The 16,384-nt window shown below is 35.3% G+C and overlaps 1 long non-coding RNA gene across 1 annotated transcript in view; it reads left to right on the top strand.

Annotated features, from left to right (window-relative positions):
- Positions 1-209: 209 nt before the first annotated feature.
- The window catches only part of LOC135330226 (uncharacterized), a 35,933-nt gene continuing 19,758 nt past the window's right edge, over positions 210-16,384 (top strand). The window contains exon 1 of the long non-coding RNA XR_010392107.1: positions 210-301. This is a non-coding gene — a long non-coding RNA (uncharacterized LOC135330226). The remainder of the gene's footprint in view (positions 302-16,384) is intronic.

Below are 16,384 nucleotides of genomic sequence, written 5' to 3'. Positions count from 1 at the left end.
CCAGAATTGCAAAACAAAACACTGTGAAGTGGGCAGCATGGATAAAGGTTTCCTGTTTACCCTGTCCTGACTGGTCTATTCTGGCTCAGTGATAAATACCAGAGGAAAGAGGTTTCCTTTTCCTTGTGAACAGCTGATCATGTTCAGACTTGTGTATTTGTGTGTGCACGCATGTGTGTTTGAGGAGAGGTATCTGAAGTGCCAGACAAGGAAAACTGGGAATGAAAGAAGCAGCTTTGAAGACTCTCAAAGGATCAAGAGCCTGTCTGCAATTAGAAGAGACCAAAGACAAACCTCAGAGGTAACAGAAAAGAAACTTTCCTACAAACCCAGAAGGAGAATTCTGTGAAGTTTGCTCAGCCCAGCAAGCTACTGAAAATTGTTAGACTGAGAAGGACTAGAAGAAAAAAACATTGCAAAGTCATTACAATGACACAGTGGGAAAAGGAAAGTTCCATACTTAATGCTTTCAATCAAAGAGTTTTTCTGATTTATTTTACTCTCTTTTATGGTTTCTGTGTTCTAAAAAAAACATTAACTTTAGGGACTGAAAGTATTTAGAGTCTTTTGTTCTGAGTTCAAGAAAACAGACTTTGTGGGTGGGTTTGAGAGAGAAAGAGAGAGAGAGAGAGGGAGAGAGAGAGAGAGCGAGTTCCATCTCAAGGCTCAAGACCAATTCAGTATCATGTAATATTCACTATCATATAAACATCAGCGTCCTATATATATTTTACTTTTTGAGAAGTATTACTCTGAAAGATTTATGATTGTTGACTCGGAGGTTGAATATTTATTTGTATAATGTAACACTTCTAAGTGTATAATCCACACAGCTAATAACCTGCATTTCCTTAAAATTCTCAGTGTTTGGAAATGCGTTTTAACACAGCCGATACAGAATAAAACATGTATAAAATCAGGAAGGCTACGTGCAAAAAGGGAAGATGGTTATAGGTAACATAAAGACGCTGCTGGGAAAGTAGTAACATTTTGTGCAGAACTGGAGGTGGAAGTCTACTGGGGGAAAGAGTTCTTATAATTTTTACATATTAACCATACAGGAATAGAACTGTTATGTGAGTCATAGGATATTTTTTTTTTCAATGTGTGACTTGCCAGTTATAAGATTGAAAAGACAATGAATGCAAAGACGATATTTATTCTGGACTTCAAGACCTGTTTTTTGTTCAGCTACATCATAAGGAGCAGGAACCACTAGAGGCTGATCCAAAAGTTTGTTGATGAGAAAATGATGCAGGACTGAGACAGAAATTCAGTTTATGCTTGATTCTCAGCTCTGGGTTCGTAATGGAGGTGGGGGAACTTGTGGACCTGAAGTAGAATTGAACTACCATCACAATTCATGTAGGGATAGAAGCTTTAGAACACAGGAAATGGCTTGTGTCTCTTTTCTAATGTTGATATTAAAAATACTTTTACATTTGGGACTATTCCCCATTAAATTCCAGTTCAAGAGATTTCAGTTAATTGCGTTATTCATTTCCACCTATAATGTAATGAATTATTTTTGCTTTGCTTTATTAGAAGAAAGTATTGTTTTTGGAAATGGAAACAGAAGCAATTATTCTTTGCTACTGCAGATTTCCACACAGGATTATTCTCTTCTCTCCTCCCCCAAAAAAGGAAACACCACAAAGCTTTAAATGAGACTGGCAGGGCTATTTGGTCTGTCAGCAGTACTCCTGTCTGCACGAAATCCCATCGCATAGGGACTGTAAATGCGAATGTGACCAAAAGTATAGTTTGAGCCCTTAAAGGCTTCCAGAAGTGTTCAGTTTATTAGGAATGTAGATTTCAACACATTAAATTATGTGTCTGATTTTGAAAGTGGATGGTAAAGATCTATGGGCTAATGCATATGGAATTCTGGTTTTATATCATTTAAGAAAGTTGTTTTGAAATCATATTACAAACAATTAACAAAATTGGTGGGACTATGTGTACAGTGCTCAGCACTGGCTTGAATTTCACCAAACAAAATGCTAATATTGGAAACAACAGATAAGTAATGATCCTTATTTTTATATGTGATACAGCAGATAGTATTTTCAGGGAAATATCTAAAATTGAACTGGCTGATTTCTCACAGGATGTCATGGGTTGATCTACTGGAGTGAAAGTATAAAAGCCATTAAAGAGAGAGTTTAAAACAAAACAGAAGTGGAGATAGTATCAGCTTTTGATTTTAGCATGAACAAACATTAGAAAAACTCTTTCAGAGATTTTCTTTTCAACTGGATATAAATGAAACCTTATCTCATTTCTTGAAATGCTGTATATTCTCTGGAAATAAACTGTGGAAGAGATATAGTGCTTTTTTTCAGGCACGTTGCCCCTCCCTCCCCCCGATTAATACTCCACAGAGTGCAAAAATGCCAAATGTGAATATTACTTTATTTCTTTTTTTCCTCAGCAGTGGCAAATGCAATATTTTTTCTCAGGAATACTTTATATTCCAAATGGCCTACACAGCTCCATTAAGAAAGAGCTTTTCAACACCTGATTTTATTGTGTAATCTCCACAGAAATGCAAAGAAAAAGGAACATTTGAATCATCAGTACATTAAGAATGCTGTGGGTCCACGTCCAACTATTAAAGCCATTTGCAGCACTTTGAGTACAGCTCTATCTGCATTGCATAATAGTCATGTAGTGCCTAGGTTCAGAAGAGGGGAGAAATAATGGAGCAAAGGAAGTAAAGAGGATTTAGCATTTCCAATTGCTAACTACAGGTGTGGCACACACTTCCATTTCATTCCAACGTTGTTACAACAGCTACTCTTCCTTCCTACTCAGTACATTCCTGAGTTTTGACCTGGCAAATATTAGGAATTGTAAAAAAAATGCTATAACAAATAATATAACATGCCTTCTTGAAGGGACATGCCAGATGGCCAAAGTGTTAACATATCAGACCACTAATGTAGGTGAGGATGTGTATGATAGTGATTCGGAGAGGGGCGACAGGGATTATAGAAGAGAGTAGAATTTTAGCACACAGAGTATGTACTCTGAGCATTTTTTTTCCTTTGACACACCTTGAGGTATTTGGGGTTCAATTAAAAGAATAGATAGATGGTCCTTTGCGAAAGATTGTGTTCTTGCTATCCAGCTTTAAAACAGGAACATATCAAAATAAATGAACAGATTGACATTTAGTACCACTCCCCATCTCTCACACAAATCTGTATTTTAGCTTTATTTTTAAAAAGTCAAGTTTTGTCACATTCAGTTTTTGTAAAAATGTTTTAAATTTCTTATCATACTATAGAAAAAGAAAAAAGAGTTTAAAAAAACTGTGAAAGAGATGTATCACCCTTTGACCAACATTATTTTGGATTAGCAACACCTATGCATATCTTTACCCATTCTGGGGTAATAAATTGACCGATTCATCTTTATAGTGCTGAGCCTAATTAGACACAACAGTGCTTAACTAGCTCTCCGTTGGTAGTACTTTCCTGATTTTTTTTTTTTCCACAGAAATTATTTTAAAAATAACCAACGAAAAGACTCATTACCAGGGTTCCCACTGCTTCTTTGACTTTCGTAATACATGGTATGGTAAAGTTTTTGGACTGCTTAGAAGAGGCATTGAAAAACTTACATATCCTTTTCAAGTGATCTGATTATGTCAGCATTGTTGGCTATAGGTTGGACCATCTCTTTCATTAAGGCAAAATACAGCGGAAATATATCCTACTGTATCTTACTTTTGGCTACCAGATTTAGATATTTAATAAAAGTATTTAATTGTATTTCACATGGAAAGAGAGTCTGAGTAGCAAACATGAATCATTTGACACTGAAAGCTAAGATTTTCGTGTGTATACAAAAAGGTGTGCTTGGATTTCTATGCAGCTTTACAAAAACAAGTGGATGCTGGAAGACTTAAGGAATTCACGTGAAGAATGACAAAGAATACTGACAAATGAGAAAAGCAGTAGGGATGATGGAAGAAAATGATGGAAGACATAAAATTATGTTTGGAAATGTTGTCTAGTAGCTTCTGACCAAGTTTAGGGCTCTGGAATTTGATTCAGGGATGTCATTCTCACTAAGGATTACGACAAGAGGTCCTTCTCTAGTAGAACAAAAGCACAATGGAAAGATTGAGAGCATTGGAGCAGAACAGGGCTGAGGGTGGCAGGAGGAGTCATGGAAAAGTTATGAAAAGAGAGTACTATTGATGATGCCATATCCAAATTGACACTACTTTCATAACTCATACAAAAATACATGTACCAAAATGTACAAATCCACTTTCCCTTACACTTAAAAGCATTTTAGTAAGACTTCCACAAATGCCCCAAACCACTCCTTTTTGCAAAAATGTGCTTTTGCTCACTGTAGGAAATCCACTTGTTGTGGTCTTACTGAAAATAGTGTTCCTTTAAAGCACTAGAGACACTTGAAGGTCATCTACTGAAAATAAACATTTCCACGTGTTCTTCAGACTTCACAAAATCATAACCAGCCCCTGCATTCTCTCTGATCTATATTTTGCTCAATTCCCCTCTTTCTTCAACATCACCCATCAGCTATATGCTTTTCATCATCACAATCACTTGCTACTCTTTATCTTTTATGGTTGCTAAGGTGGTTATTTTTTTCTGTGCTTTGCTCTCCCCTAGCCTTTTATCATTCTTTCCCTTTATATGGTCTGCTCAACTAAAAACAGCCCTTCCCTTGGTAACTGCTTCTTCTATTTCTACTTTTTCTTTGTAGAATATAGCTGGCAGGATCCCGCATCCAAACTGATCTCTTCCTCCACAAGCATATTCGCTTCTGATTTTTATACACAGCTACTTCAGCTTAATTGAATTGCAAGCACACAATATCAGCCTTTGTCTCTTTATCTTTCTATTCTTCCACTTTTCTGACAGGATTTCCCTTGTGCTTATCCTTGCTACTGGAGTCTTTTCTCAAGTTCCAAATGATTTTTAATCTTTTCAATGAAATATATATGTCTATGGGTTACATATGGAGATAACAAGTCTTGATCCTCTAAGACAGTAGATAAGCTAGAAAGGAACCTGCTGAAATAAAACACCAATTTCTAAACATATTTTTTTGACTATGTTTTTTTCCATAGTAAGTTTTCTCAAACATTTGTGGGATTTGTCTCTTTTCTCATATTCAAATCTTCACAAGCATTTCAGTGTGATAAAAACTCTCAGATGAGTTCGCTGTCAACTTTAATCTTTTGCTTGTAGGAAATCCCAGTGAGAGTTTATGTGAGGATCCTTCCACACCTTCAGGACTTTGTAACAACCTAATCTATTGCATTCAAGAACTTAAAGATATTTTTTATGATTAAATGAATCTTATTTTCTTCAAAAATATGTTAAATTAAGAATGATTGTAAGGTATTTCCTTGGGAAAATTAAGCAAACCTAAGCTAAGTATGATGCTTCAGAAATTCTTGTTAATGAATATTAATTTTATATTTTAACATTGTGTAGGAAAATATTTTCCAGCACACTTAGTTAGCCTAAACACTCATACTTCATTAATTTTGGTATTTTCCCTCTACTTAAAAATGAATCTGTATTCATACTATTCCTTCTATTAAGCTTTTGTAAACCTCAACTTCGTGCCCCCTGATCCTTCTTTACCCTGTGGAAATGAATTACTTTCTCTCTGTATGCAGATCGGTTTATCAATTGAAAGGCTGACGTCATCTCTTTAATCTTTTATTGCTGGACTTGTACTTTCATTTCTGTCCTTCAAAAAAGTAAAAACATCCCTGATAAATTACAATGAGTAACTCTGATGAGAAACCTGACTCTCAAGCAAAAGACAGACTTTGTTCTGAGGGCAATGGGTACGAGTTTTGTAATTGCTTTCAGCAGCAGCAGAATTCTACTCTACTTTCTTTGGAAAATGATATGCATGCATACATTAAAAATTGTTAAGTATACATTTATTAAATTTTCTGGTGGTTCAACATAGCTTTCTGGTTTTGAATATAATTATTCTATATCACTTTCCACAGGAATTGTGCAAAACCAGAGGCAATGCTCATTATTTAAAGAGTCTAAAGACAGATGTCTTAAGTGTAACAGGAAATAAATGTAGATCAGCTATGTTGGTGAAAGCTCTCTCCACTCTTGACGACACCTCCTGACTCGTGATTGCTCCTCTTTGAGGAGTCACTGGTCACACCACTGTACAGTACATAGGAACACTTAGTAATACACAAAATCAACCAAATTGTCTCAGACACTGATTCTAAGCCCTTACATCAGTGTGGCTGCTTCTACTTGACATGAATGAGGGGAATCTAACTTGTGGGGCTGGGGGATCTTCCAACTGGACTCAGGAGATGGTGTCTTTTATTGGTGATGGTTGGCTAGCTACAGAAATAACACCAATTGTAGCTAAAATATCCACTTATTAATTTTTCTATAATGCTATTTCATGTAAAAACTCCAACAAGCTTTTTGAACGGTCCTACACCAATTGTAGGTTGATCCAGTTGATTATTTTTAAGATATTTCCATTAAGTGACAAAGGCGGGCCAAATTACTGCAAATCAGGGACAGAGCATTGGCCTTAAGAGGCCTATCTTGGCACATCGTCTCTGGGGGCCCCACTGCACCGGCCAGGGTTTGGCTGTGGGGCCCAGGCAGCCCCTTCCCACCGCTGCCCCTGGGAGATGCTCCCGGCAGCGTGGTGGGGGCAGCCTCAACCCCCACCCAGCCTTCCCCAGGCTGGGGCTGCCTTGGCTGCCCCTGCTGCTTCCCAGTAGCTCCCAAAGAACCTCATCCTGCTAGGTGCTAAGCATCCTTAGTCCAAAACACACACAAAAAAATTGAAGGCATTGTTAATCTTTTAAGGCAGGTAGCTAAATCAAATAAGTATTAAACTATTACTATTTCACAATTGTGTAGTTCGTACATCTAATCAAAAAAGTTGCATTATGTTATATGCACTGACAGCACGGTACAAGTGGAAAGGTTTTCAGCTGTATGTTGTAACTCATAAAATGTGTGCATTATAGGTAAAATCTTTTATACATCAAGCTATCACACGTTTTATACATAGGCAAATACTAATATTTGTATGCTAATTAATTGCAGCATTGCTGGTAAAATCCCAGCTGTTTGCCTGCCAGTAAGAACTGCCATCAATCACCTTCTTTCTTTCTTAAACAATGCATTTAAATGGTATTTCTTTATATTTTACATTATTCTTGTGCTCTGCATTGTGACAGCACTAATATTTTTTGTTTTCTCTGTCGCTCAGTTCTGTAAGTCAACCATAACTGGAGGTGGCACTAAACAAGTTACACATAATTCTGAAAGTGTGCAATAAATCCAAAGGATATTGTTTTCTGAATTAATAAAAAATGAGACAAATAGAAATGGAATTCACAAAAATGCCTTAAGTTCCACAAGTGCAGATTGGGAAAGAATGTTTTGTGTCATTGCTTACTTATACTTTTGCTGTTTATTTCTATTTTGTAGAAATAGAACAAACATGAAATAGAAACTGAACATTTGAGACAACATACAGGAAATCCATATTTTATATAAATAAATTAAATCACACAAAACATTATTTAATTATATATAGTTGCCATTGATTCAATCATACTTTGACAAAAAGTCCTTAGGATCATCTTATATTCATTCTATTCAAAATACTATCAGCTCCAAAGTAATTACCAATCATTTTGAACAGCTCCCAGAGTGACATCATGACCACTAATCAAAAACATCACCAGTTATTTCATAAAATTCTGCAAGAGGCAATTACTACTTCGTATCAGCAAGGCTATCAGGAAGAAGTCATGTTTTCTCTAAGCGTTTGGTAACCAGTCAGTTCCTTTAGGGGTTTAGTCACTGGCAGGTAGATTTGCAGTTTTCCAGTAGCAGAATAATGGGTATTGTTGTTGTTGTTGTTGTTGTTTGCTTCTTTACCTATGTCAGGTTTTTAAAGGCAAGACCGAAGAACATCTAACTTTCTTGAATCATCTAGGTTCTGGTGTAGGTTTTGACATTCTCAGACACTTTTTTGCTTTTTTTTTTTCGCTTTTTTATTGTTAACATTTCCCGGTGTCATTGATAAAATTCAGAAGGGAGACTTGATGAGCTTGTAAGTTGCGTTTGCAGGTTAGTCTCTCAAGAATAGAGAACAGAAAGTTTTCTACAACACAATTCCCTAAAACACTAGTTTGTTAGAACAATTGCTGGCAAAGTTTTGGCAGTGAGCAGTTATAATGGATGGTGTAAAGGCATAGCTCAGGAGCTGCCATTCCCAGCTGACAAGGGCTGGGAATGCCTGACAGGATAAGAGAATTTAATAGAACAGGCATGATGTAGCCCACGCCTGCTGGTTTGGACACAGTGCCAGGGAACAGACCCAGATGGTTTAACTTGCAGAGATGAACATAGCCTCTGGGTCTGACTCATCCACTATAATCTGTCTCATACTGAAGGCTTTCGGATAAGGTACGTTCTGTGATGACTTTTTCAGGTGTTCTGCTCCCTCCACTTCCACTAGCAATTTCATTAATAAGTTCATTTCTGATAAAATCTCAGTTCTACTGAAGTCAATGGCAAAAATTCCAGAGATCAATGCTGTTATAACAACACCAACCATTATAATGTGTTCTATGTTGTTTTATTCATCAAAATTTCTTGTTTCCTGAGTAAAAAGGGTTAAGATAAATAACTTGTAGAAGGTATGTCTACCTTTTGTGAAACAATGCTGTGCACCGAACTAGCTGTGACTTGAACTGGCTCTACAGACAGACACAGGATAGACACACCAAAGCAGTGCAGAACAGTTTTTTTCTGGGCATAGCACAATATAATCATTATGTTTCTAGGACCAGACCTAGTATCTCTGTTTAGTGCTGTGTACTGTGCTATCTCGTTTGGTGTTATCTCTGGTGTCTCAATTCAGTGCTGCATTTAAAGGTGTAAATGAATGCTGACAGACTTTCTACTGACATCTCTAACATTTTAGATAAAGTCCTAAAATAAGCTAAAGCACAATGAGAAAATATGTATGACAGTATGTAAAAATGTGGAGATTATGAACCTTAAACATATTCTTTGCTGCTTATCAAATTATGCCTACATATAAAAATTGTTTAAGCTACCACAGAAACATAGAAAAATCCACGCTGGAAGGTATCTCAAGAGGTCATCTGTTCCAACCGCCCACTCAAAGGAGGGCTAACTTTAACTTTTGATCAAGGTACTAAGGCCCTTGTTTTGAATATGTCCAGGAATTAGGTTTCTACAACCTCTCTGTCCCCACTAACCTGTCTAATCTGTAGGATAAACTTCAATGTATTTTTCTCCACCACTATCAACACACGCTTCTAGGGACTTGGGACTGATTCCAAATAGAATAAAAATTTCAGTGTTTAGACTGTAATGACTTTTTAGCAAATACTCTATTGCCTTTTTGATTTCCCTTATGCCATTATCACTTCTACTTCATAATTACTATATGCTGTGCAGCTATTACTTTGACTACTGTTAAACTCTTTCAGGCCAAAAATCAAAACAAAATCTTTCTCATTTTGCTTTAAATAATAAGGTGATATTATCTTAATGTTTTAAGAATTCACATTATTAATCCATTTTATGAGGATCCTGCAAATACTTAAGTAACCTTGTTCAGTCATTATGGCCATTTGGCAAGTTCTCTTTTGCAAAAAACATTCCCCTTACCAGTAATGAGCATCATTACAGGAGTCTTGTTTATTTTTCCTGGGGTTTGTCTCTGTCCTAGTTGGAGTTTGCTCAGCAGGTAGTTTTCTAACAGTTTCCCTCGTTGTGCATAAAATGTATCCAGTCAGACAAAGATTTTTTTTTCTTTTTTTTTAACTGGAATTTCATCTCATATACAATAAGCAGGAAGGAGGATGAGCCAGCATAACATGATGGATGAGCTTATGTGACGTTGTCACTTAAATCTCACGGAATAAATTGAAAGATGGATACTATAATTAAATTTCATAATTAGTAAGCCTATCTGGTGTGCCTACTAGCATAATATTAGAAAGTTGTGTCTTATTTTTATATCTAACTTTTATTATACTTTATTTTATCCTTTTGGTCTCTAGAAATGCAAAGTGTAAGAGTGAAGAAAAAAGGAAAAAGAGCCTTGATTTCTGGTTCATAATTGTTTGCGATTCCAGCCTTTCTAAAATACTGCAACATTTTGCCTTTTTGAAACTGCAGCTAGACAGAGAGAATAATCTCATGAATTCCAAAAGATGTCAATAGCTCTTTATTTTATTTTAACTGCAGTTTATATCCTAGTGAACAATAATGCAATAAAAAAAAGCTTTTTTGTGAAGATGGACCAAATAGGTACGGGGAAATATAGATAGAAAAAAAAAACTATTAAAAATTATATATTAAATTTATGTTTTGGTTATGTTATTCTTTTTTTCAATTAGTTCATTTTTTGTTTTTTTTCCTATAAATCCTTGTGTTGCACTAAACAATTTTTTCCCCAAATTGCAGAAAATATATAAATCCTTTCATACATTCAATTAAAAAAAATGATATCTAAAATACTTTGTTCAAAGAAAAACACCTTTGCGGCTGGAAATAGTGTTTTAGTGCCACATTTGTTGCCACCCGTATTTTGGGCTGGGTGGCAGTCTTGCCCTTCAGCGTATCAGCTGGTCCCCCTAATTTCATAAGATTTGCAAACTTGACCCTGGCATGTATGTCTCCTTTTGCCCAATCCTGACTTTCCATTATTAACCCAGCAAACCTTGTGACCTTGCACACCTTCCTGCTACATCGTTCTCTATATAACATCAAGCTACAGAACTGCAGAGAAGGAAAACTGTAAAGCAATTCTCATGTTACATATATATTATTTATTCTTAAATAATGTTAAAAAATGCCTCATGATCTCGGGAATCATGGGATCGAATCAGCTCAGGGAAGACCTGGACCATTGTGTTGGCTTATTATGAGATATTTAGGATCCAGAGAAAGAACCTCTATGTACCTATATGGTAAAACTGCTGTGCTCTGGGAGGGTTAAGGTAAATTCTAAAGTAATTTCACTCAATATTAAAAATAAATAATTTAAGTGGTCTACATTAAATCCCATGAAGCAAAATGGCAATGCCACATAACTTGCTCTCTTAATCTAGCAAAACTGCCTCCTTTTGCAATTACAAATTTTTATTGAGATTGTAGATATTTCTGAGACCTTGGCCTAATGAGTATTATTTTAAGAAAATTTCAATGGTCAAGTTACATGAAGGACATTTGGATATTAAGAACTGACAAAGATAAATGGAGTAGGTAGGCAGGTTTATATCAGAGTTGAAGAACAAAATATATTTCTAGAGGAGCACCCAAACAGCATGGAATGAATATGCTACAGAGTGAAAATGCAGAGGTTGAGCTAACAGATTTGGCTATACCTGAATGCTGTAAAGACAGAATGACACAACTGTTTCAAATATTGCATTAGTGTATATTATAATTTATCAATGATCAGTGATCACTTGTCAAGTAAGGAGAGACTGGCCATCTAACCAGCAATATTGTTGATCAAATTGCACAATCTTTTAAATTACAGTGATTTTCATTTTTCAGACCCTATATTTGTTCTGATTAGTAAATATTCTTCTTTTACACATATTATGCCATTTGGTCAAAACTACTAAAAGTTTCATGCCTCAATTCCGTACTAGAAATAACCATATTTTTTTATCCCTTCATTTAGTTAATTTGAATCAATTTGGTATCACTAAATTTATTTTCAGTACTAGCATTTCTATAAATTCTTTCAACAAGCCCTCTTCAAGAAAGCTGAAATCACACAAGCTCATGTTAGTTAGAGACTAGACTAAATATAGTAGAGAACATCACAGATGTTCCATTACGAGGAAATATATAGTATAGCTTTTACTGTTTTTAGTCCCAGGAGCAGAATTCTAATTCTGTATTAGGTGCCTGGAATACGCAGTGTGCAGAGGGAATTAGGCACACAAAACAATGACTCTACTGAGCGGTGAACTGCCACTGGAAGCAGATAAATGTTTATAGCTAGGTAATAAGAAATGTTAGTAATGTAGCTATGTCCTGGGGACTTCATCCAGAGTCACAGGGAGGTTACGCTGCATACCTGAGACCATGCAATAATCCCTTGAATATAATTCCTTGAAATCCCATCTCCTTCATACATTTTACTCATAATTTATTATAAAGTTTCACCTAGATATTTTCAGTCTCCACTACTTCCACTACTTCACAGTCTCTTTTCTGGAGGTTGGAAGTTCTTGCTTTTCCATTGTAAATGGAAAGAAACTTTCTTCAGCTATATTTATTCAAATAACAAATCCCTTCAGTAGTGTTTTTTTTCCCCTCTGTTATAAAACTTTTGGAGGTTATTAGAGTATCTAAGTATTTCTCATTTCACAGATTTTTAATGCATTTCTCATGTTAAGTATTCATATTTTTAAATAATTATTTTTTTCTAATACTTGCTTGATATTTTAAAAAGACTAAAATGCCTACATGTCACACTTTTTTTCTCAGTTGCTGGATTATAAATATATTAAACCTGTGTCATATACCTCATGCTTAGAAATGACATCTATCAGTTTTTAAGAACATTTTAAAATAATCAGTTATCATTGTTCTATTCCACTGTACAAAAGCAAAGTGTTCCACAGACTTAAAATTTCCTGTCTGAGGGAATTATCAGATAATTCTCATGTTTTTACAAACACAGTGGCATTATCGTGAAAGAATATAACATGATTGACATGATTATCTGCTGAATTATAAATTATATTATCATAGGTCAGCTTGCCCTGATGGATTAGTTCATCAGTTTGACATGCATGTAGTTTATCCTTACCATATAATGGGACTAATCCATAATCCATAATCAAATGGATGATAGAGAAGTTTACTTGGCACACATTCTTAATGAAAAAAAAAAAATCAGCTATCCCAAATTTCAGTACAAAACTATTTCTACCTGTAATAACTTGTATGTGGAAAGATAGAAAAGTGTGACAGTATAGGAAAGAAAAAAGAAAAATGTAGACGAATTTAGGCGATAGGAAACTAAAAGAGAAAGGAGGTCCTTTCATGTGGCTTGTAAGCTTTCTAGGACAAAGTTTTTCTTGTATCTTACTATGTATATAATACAGCGATAATGTAAGAGAAATATCCTTCCAAGTTAGAATTAAATCAGAGTGGCATTATAGTATGAAGAAGATGACATTGAATGATAAAATACAGTGATCATAATCCTTTACGATGTTTGGTTTGGTTTAGTTTTAGCAATGTAAATCTTGTGTAGTGCCCAGCTTCACTCATGAAATGGTAAGCAAAGCCTCCAGGTACTCAAGCCTGGCTAATCATGATCATAATTCACAACTTTCTATGCCATTGACAAAAATCTTTTTATGTTACATCAGGCTGATTGGTTCCATTTCCTTCACCCGCACTCTTGAAAAGTCACGCAATCCATCCCAGAAATGCTCATAGATAAAGTGACGCATCTGAATACTATACACCTTGGTACCTAAAAATTGTGCAGATTAAATAATATGCAGTACTATCTTTTTGTGACCAACTAAACAAACATGTTTTATGGCTAGCTAAATGCTATCCATTTTAATGCAAACAAATGGGTAAGGTTATAAATTATATGAAGCACATTCTGAACAGCAGAAAATCTGGAAAATTTCACAGGAGTCAATAGATTTATATTGATATACATCAAGTGAAAATCTTGCTACTAAAGGACTAATATTTTGTGTATAAATATATATCTATACTACATTTTCAAAGCCTTACTGAAATGGGTAACTCTGATTAATCTTCATCCTAATGCAAGAGCAGGGTATTTTTTTCCAGTCAGGCCAAGTTACCCTGACAAAACCCTGCAGCCTGACAAAACCTATTAAACACTAAGCTCACCAGCAGGTTGAATACTTGTACTCATAAATAGACTGATAACACAAGTGGCTAGTGGAATGCACTCTTTTTGTATTTACTTCCCTTGTAATAACACCACACTAAAAGAGAACAGACAAAAAAAGGAAAAAAAAGAATAATTTTCTCCCTTTGGAATAAATAAATATGTAAAATCCAAGATTTTGCAGCCATTGGTCCATTTACGTAAAAGATGTCACAGCACACAAATGGTTAGTCATTAAAATCATTGAAACTCCTACTATTTTTCTCTCTGCAGAATAAAAGCCCACAATGAAATAGGAATGGTGTCTGGTTGAAGTGATATTTGCATCATTTACATACTGTGAAACACTATGGAGAACTAGTCAATTCTCTTGTCAAACAAAAGTGAATTACGTCAAGATGATTAAGAAGGGAAATGACATTTGTTAAAATATTTATAAGAAAAATGCATTGACATCGAGACTCATATGTCATGTCAATATCTAATAGCACGATACATGGAGATGAGGAGTACACAAAAAGAAAGATGGTTTTCAGTTTGTCATTGTTTTCTGTTTGTTTTATTCCATAGCATGAAGATTTCGTCCTGGGCATGATTTTTAGATTTTTTTTTCTTTCTAACATTTGGCATATGTTTTTTAGATATATTCCATGATTCAGTTTCAATGAATGGTTTCAATAGCTTTCTGTGCAGTCTCCTCACTGCAATTTCTGCTCCTATCTTGGATGGCCAACAGGAAGTGCTCTAGTAATTTCTAAGCAACAGAACAGGGTATAGAAAAATGTTGGATATATTTGAAATGAAGCTTCTGGATTGGGCAGAAAGAAGCCCCCAAATTAAAAACATTGCACTATACTAGACATGGCAAAAAAAAAAAAAAAACCAACCTATGGTTAAGAAATGGAAGTGAAAGACTTCAACTCTGTGCGTAGATAGGGCAAATCATTTGACTTTTCACCTGGACATATTTTAGGGTGATAATACCTATTTGGAATTACTGTTCAGAATATTTAAAGAAGTGCACCTCCTATACAGAAGCAATTGTTTGATTAATAGTTAATTATTCTTGTCTTTTCTGGTGGTAAATTCTTTGAGACAGGCACTGTGTCTCACATATATAATATACAGGTAGTGCTCAGCTGTTATCATTCGGACAGTTTTTGTAAATAATATTACTTGTAAATAATGATGTTTATAAGAGATTCCAGTCAAATTCTTTTCCCTGACTTCATAATTTGAAAAAAATAAAATGTATAGAATTTGAAAATCCATTGTTCCTCCCTCAGGTGGGAGATGGGGAGGAATCTAAACAGAAATCTAACTTTTGGAGAGCATCATGTTTAAGACTGACACCTAAAATTACAGCATCATCTTCTGATAATCTCTCATAGAAAAGTATCACAGAAAAAAAAGTGTATTGTAGCAAAAATTAAATCCTAATTGAGACTGCAAGGTATTAATGGGGGGGGGGGAGGATAGTGCTGAGAGTTGTCTTGTTTTATGTGGACATTGCAGTGTAGCCTTAAATAGAAAGTTTCTGTTATTCTATTAAGGATATAATGCATGAAAAGGAAAAAAAGGCGGAATCATATGATTTTCTTCACAGTTGGGTTATACACTTTGGGAGATACTTATTTCTATTACTTATTACTATATTTCAGTGACTGTTTCTGATAAAAGTTACAGTAGATTTTTTTTTCCATGACAGAATCTTTTTTCTTCTTTTTCCACATAAGAAAACAGTTCAATACAAAGGTGTTCTGTAAAACAAAACTCTGCTATAACTTGTTAAATGTCACCATGCACCATATAAGTAATCGTTCCCTCTGGATATAAAAATGAAATTTTGATTATTTTTTTTCTTTCCTTCTGACAATTTACACACACAGACAAAATCTGTACTTTCCTGCTGAGTGGACTATATGATGGGGAAAGCACATTTCTCTCTATAAGTAGAGTGAAAATAATTGATTGGCTTAGCTTTAGTTTTTATATAGTTTTATATTTCTAAAATGACACTTCACTAATCTTTGCATTCCTGGTATACATGGAACGGGAGTAGTTATTTTGTGTGGGAGAAGCTGGCATATATTCAGAAAGCATAGACTTTATTCAACTGTTTTCCCAGCAGTCTGATCCTGGGTTACATGGCTACACCCTATCAGAGCTGACTTGAACACAGGCGACCAAACCGCTGTTAGGGGAGAGTAGTTGCAGAGGAGCATTACAGAGAAAGGTGGTTACAGCCTGCTCTGGGCAAGCAGAGCCTGCTGATGCATTCAGGGTGCTGATGGATACCCAATAGCATGGAAGACTTTGTGAGGTGAAGGACTAGATAGCACCTTTTTTTTAGTCATTCTGGACCTGATTAGGTTTGTATTGGATTGGCAAAGAATATGAGAAGTTGCAGTGGTACATAAGTGAT

This window comes from Dromaius novaehollandiae, chromosome 1 (genome assembly GCF_036370855.1).
Source record: "Dromaius novaehollandiae isolate bDroNov1 chromosome 1, bDroNov1.hap1, whole genome shotgun sequence".
In the NCBI taxonomy this organism is placed as follows: Eukaryota; Metazoa; Chordata; class Aves; order Casuariiformes; family Dromaiidae; genus Dromaius; species Dromaius novaehollandiae.
This window is presented reverse-complemented; position numbering and strand designations above follow the sequence as displayed.